Raw genomic sequence first — 6000 nt, 5'->3', positions numbered from 1 at the left:
AGACAGTCAATAGGTCTAGAAAGAATTGGTCCAAGAAACTTGATGATGCATTATGGGCCTATAGAACTGCATATAAAAATCCTATGGGTATGTCTCTGTATAAAATGGTATATGGAAAAGCATGTCACTTACCTCTCGAACTAGAACATAAGGCATATTGGGCTATTAAAGAGCTCAACTATGATTTCAAACTTGCCGGTGAGAAGAGGTTATTTGATATTAGCTCACTTGATGAATGGAGAACCCAAGCTTATGAAAATGCCAAGTTGTTTAAAGAAAAGGTTAAAAGATGGCATGACAAAAGGATACAAAAGCGTGAGTTTAATGTAGGTGATTATGTATTGCTATACAACTCTCGTTTAAGATTTTTTGCAGGAAAACTTCTCTCTAAATGGGAAGGCCCCTATGTTATCGAGGAGGTCTATCGTTCCGGTGCCATAAAAATCAACAACTTCGAAGGCACAAATCCGAAGGTGGTAAACGGTCAAAGAATCAAACATTATATCTCAGGTAATCCCATAAATGTTGAAACCAATATTATTGAAACCGTAACCCCGGAGGAATACATAAGGGACACTTTCCAGAACGTTTCAGACTCCAAAAAGGAATAGGTATGTGGTACGGTAAGTAAACCGACTCCAAAACAATTTTAAGGCAATATTTCTCCGCTTTGTAATATTTAGAAAAATAGAAAATTAAGTAGCAGTCCGGGAAGGACACGAGGACCCCACGAGGGTGGAGGGCGCGCCCCCTACCTCGTGAGCTCCTCGTGTGCCTTCCGGACTCCGTTTTCTTGCACGATACGTATTTTGGTCGGTAAAAATTCACTATATATTCTCCCGAAGGTTTTGACTCCCGTATCACGCAAATATTCTCTATTCTTGTTTCGAGCTGTATTTCTGACAGATCTAGATTATCATGACGTCCCCAAGTGCTTCCAAGGACAAGTTCTTCGAGAAGGTCATCAACCCTTACCTCGCGGAGGTGCTGCGACACCCTCAAACCATTGAGATGCGTGATGGGTTGCTGCACATCCGCGATGCTGAGGGACCAAAGGGAACCAAAAGCGTGGAGACGAGGCTCGAAGCAATGGAGCAACAAGTTTTCAAGTGCCAGGGGATGGTGGAGCGTGGAATCAACGCTAGCCACACGATGCTCGTGGAGTTCGCTAACAACTACAAGCCGGATGCCAAGAACACCGAGGAGGCCATCTTCAAGCTACATGAGAAGATCGAGCACCTCCAAGCCCAAATCTATGACCTGCAAAACCAAAACTATGAGTATTAATATAGATTCAAAAGAATGAGTTTGGCTGCAGATTCGAGGATTCCGGAGACTCGATCATCCTTCTATGATGGTGAACCTATGCCTTGGAAGATGGATGACAAGCCCGCATCATCAACAACACCTCCACCTTCTTCACCAACCAAGGAGATATAATAACATGGGTATGGGCACTCCCCTTGGCAACCGCCAAGCTTGGGGGAGGTGCCCCGGTATCGTATCACAATCACAACTCTTATCTTTACCGTCTTCCTTAGTTCGATCCTATTAGTAGTATTTTGACCTAGTAGAATAAAGTTTATGGCATGATCTAGTTTTGAGTTTTGCCTTATGATCTTTCTATGTAATCGAGTGCGTGAGCTATATAATAAAAATTAGTGTTGAGTCAAGGGCTTGATTTTCTTGCTATGATCTTGGGTGAATAAAAGAAAAGAGAAAAAGAATAAGAAGAAACAAAAGTTCATATTGATCTTATTGATAGTAATGACATCACATAGAAAGAGTGTGATGATTAAAAGTTGTTGGGAGTTGGCAGACATAGCTTTGGTCATTGTTGCAATTAATAGGAAGTAATAAGGAAAGAGAGGTTTCACATATAAATATACTATTATTGACATCTTTTATGATTGGGAGCACTCATCAAAATATGACATGCTAAAGAGTTGATGTTGGAAAAGGAAGACAACGTAATGGGTTATGTTTTCTTATATCTGAGATAAAGTATGTTGTCATGGATCATCCAACATGTTGAGCTTGCCTTTCCCCCTCATGCTAGCCAAATTCTCAGCACCAAGTAGAGATACTACTTGTGCTTCCAAATACCCTTAAACCAGTTTTTCCATGAGAGTCCACCATATCTACCTATGGATTGAATAATATCCTTCAAGTAAGTTGTCATCGGTGCAAAGCAATAAAAATTTCTCTAAATATGTATGATTAGTGTGGGAGAAATAAGCTTTATACGATCTTGTGATGTGGAAGTAATAAAAGCGACGGACTGCATAATAAAGGTTCATATCACAAGGGGCAATATAAAGTGACGCTCTTTCGCATTAAGATTTTGTGCATCCAACCATAAAAGTGCATGGCAACCTCTGCTTCCCTCTGCGAAGGGCCTATCTTTTATTATTATCTTCTACCTTATGCAAGAGTCATGGTGTCCTTTTTACATTTTATCCTTTGGCAAGCACAGTGTGTTGGAAAGATCTTCATAGATATATCTAATTGGATGTAGGGGGCATGAGTTACTATTGTTGACATTACCCTCGAGGTAAAAGGTTGTGGGGCGAAACTATAAGCCCCTATCTTTCTCTGTGTCCGATTAAAACTCCGTAACCACAAGTATTGCGTGAGTGTTAGCAACTATGAAGGACTAGATGATAGTTGAGTATGTGGACTTGCTTTTTAGCTCTGACATAGACTCTTTCTGATGTTATGATAAATTGCAATTGCTTCAATGACTGAGGTTATAGTTTGTTGGTTCTCAATAAGGTTCCTGATTCATACTTTTGCATTGTGAATAGATCATCACTTGAACATAAGTAATCATATGACAATATCTACGTATGTTGCTATTATGAGAATAATCATGATGCCCTCATGTCCGTATTTTATTTTTATCGACACCTCTACCTCTAAACATGGGGACATATTTATTGTTATCGGCTTTCGCTTGAGGACAAGCGAGGTCTAAGCTTGGGGGAGTTGATACGTCCATTTTGCATCATGCTTTTATATCGATATTTATTGCATTATGGGCTGTTATTTCACATTATATCACAATACTTATGGCTATTCTCTCTTATTTTATAAGGTTTACATAAGGAGGGAGAATGCTGGCAGCTGGAATTCTGGGCTGGAAAAGGAGCAAATATTAGAGACCTATTCTTCACAACTCCAAAAGTCCTGAAAGTCCATGGAATACCTTATAATAAATAATGAAAAATCCTCGCCAAAGATGAAGACCAGGGGGCCCACACCCTGTCCACGAGGATGGGGGCGCCCCCCCCCCCCTAGGGCGCGCCCCCTACCTCGTGGGGCCCCTGGTGGCTCTCCGATGACCATCTTCTGCTATATGAAGTCTTTCATCGAGAAAAAAATCAGAAGCAACCTTTTGGGACGAAACTCCACCGCCACGAGGCGAAACCAATCTAGGGCTCCGGCAGAGCTGTTCTGCCGGGGAAACTTCCCTCCCTGAGGGGGAAATCATCGCCATCGTCATCACCAACGCTCCTCTCATCGGGAGAGGGCAATCTCCATCAACATCTTCATCAGCACCATCTCATCTCAAAACCCTAGTTCATCTCTTGTATCCAATTCTTGTCTCCAAGTCCGGGATTGGTGCTAGTAGTGTTAATTACTCCTTGTAGTTGATGCTAGTTGGTTTAATTGGTGGAAGATCATATGTTCAGATCCTTTATGCATATTATTACCCCTCTGATTATGAATATGAATATGCTTTGTGAGTAGTTACGTTTGTTCCTGAGGACAAGGGAGAAGTCTTGCTATTAGTAGTCATGTGAATTTGGTATTCGTTCGATATTTTGATGAGATGTATGTTGTCTAGCCTCTAGTGGTGTTATGTGAACGTCGACTACATAACACTTCACCATTATTTGGGCCTAGAGAAAGGCATTGGGAAGTAATAAGTAGATGATGGGTTGCTAGAGTGACAGAAGCTTAAACCGTAGTTTATGCGTTGCTTCGTAAGGGGCTGATTTGGATCCATATGTTTCATGCTATGGTTAGGTTTACCGTAATACTTTTGTTGTAGTTGCGGATGCTTGAAAAAGAGGTTAATCATAAGTGGGATGCTTGTTCAAGTAAGAACAGCACCCAAGCACCGGTCCACCCACATGTCAAATTATCAAAGTACCGAACGTGAATCATATGAACGTGATGAAAACTAGCTTGACGATATTCCCATGTGTCCTTGGGAGCGCTTTTCCTTATATAAGAGTTTGTCCAGGCTTGTCCTTTGCTACAAAAAGGATTGGGCCACCTTGATGCACTTTATTTACTTTTGTTACTTGTTGCTCGTTACAAATTATCTTATCATAAAACTATCTGTTACTACTTATTTCAGTACTTGCAGAGAATACCTTGCTGAAAACCGCTTATCATTTCCTTCTGCTCCTCGTTGGGTTCGACACTCTTACTTATCGAAAGGACTACGATAGATCCCCTGTACTTGTGGGTCATCACTGACCATAGACATGTGTTGTCATTTGATGAATGGGATCACATCATTAGGAGAATGATGTGATGGACAAGACCCATCCATTAGCTTAGCATAATGATCATTAAGTTTTATTGCTATTGCTTTCTTCATGACCTATACATATTCCTCTGACTATGAGATTATGCAACTCCCGAATACCGGATGAACACTTTGTGTGCTATCAAACATCACAGTGTAACAGGGTGATTATAAAGATGCTCTACAGGTGTCTCCGAAGGTATTTGTTGGGTTGGCATAGATCAAGATTAGGATTTGTCACTCCGAGTATCGGAGAGGTATCTCTGGTCCCTCTCGGTAAGCCTTGAAAGCAATGTGAGTAATGCGTTAGTTACGGGATGATGCATTACGGAATGAGTAAAGAGACTTGCCGGTAACGAGATTGAACTAGGTATAAGGATACCGACTATCGAATCTCGGGCAAGTAACATACCGATGACAAAGGGAATGATGTATGTTGTCATTGCAGTTTGACCGATAAAGATCTTCGTAGAATATGTAGGAACCAATATAAGCATCCAGGTTCCGCTATTGGTTATTGATCGGAGATGTGTCTCGGTCATGTCTACATAGTTCTCAAACCCATAGGGTCCGCACGCTTAACGTTCGATGACGATTTGTACTATGAGTTATGTGTTTTGGTGACTGAAGATTGTTTGGAGTCCCAGATGAGATCAGGGACATGACGATGAGTCTCGAAATGGTCGAGAGGTAAAGATAGATATATTGAAAGGTAGTATTCGGACACCGGAAGGGTTCCGACGTGTATCGGGTACATACCGGAGTACCGAAGGGGTTACCGAACCCCCCCCCCACCCCCCCCCCCCCCCCCCCCCGAGGAAAGATATGGGCCATAGGAGGGAGGCTAACCAGCCCACAAGGGGCTGGTGCGCCCCCCACAAGGGAGGATGCCGAATTGGTTTAGGGAAGGGGCGCCACCCCCTTTCATTCTCCTACTCCCTCTCCTTTCCCCTTTCCACCTCCATGAGAAGGAAAAGAGGGGGGCGAATCCTACTAGGACTAGGAGTCCTAGTAGGACTCCCCCCCCCCCTTGGCGCGCCCCCTCTAGGCCGGCCGCCTCCTCTCCTCCTTTATATACGGGGGCGGGGGCACTCCAAAGACACATCAGTTGTTCTTTTAGCCGTGTGTGGTGCCCCCCTTCACAGTTTACTCCTCCGGTCATAGCGTCTTAGTGCTTAGGCAAAGCCCTGCGCGGATCACATCACCATCACCATCACCACGCCGTCGTGCTGACGGAACTCTCCCTCGACCCTCTGTTGGATCAAGAGTTCGAGAGACGTCATCGAGCTGAACGTGTGCTGAACTCGGAGGTGCCGTACGTTCGATACTAGATCGGTTGGATCGTGAAGACGTTTGACTATATCAACCGCGTTAACCTAACGCTTCCGCTTTCGGTCTACGAGGATACATGGACACACTCTCCCCATCTCGTTGCTATGCATCTCCTAAATAGATCT

Source organism: Triticum urartu, chromosome 7A, assembly GCF_056163025.1.
Source record: "Triticum urartu cultivar PI428250 chromosome 7A, HENAU_Tu73, whole genome shotgun sequence".
Lineage (NCBI taxonomy): Eukaryota > Viridiplantae > Streptophyta > Magnoliopsida > Poales > Poaceae > Triticum > Triticum urartu.
Note: the sequence above shows the minus strand (reverse complement) of the source record.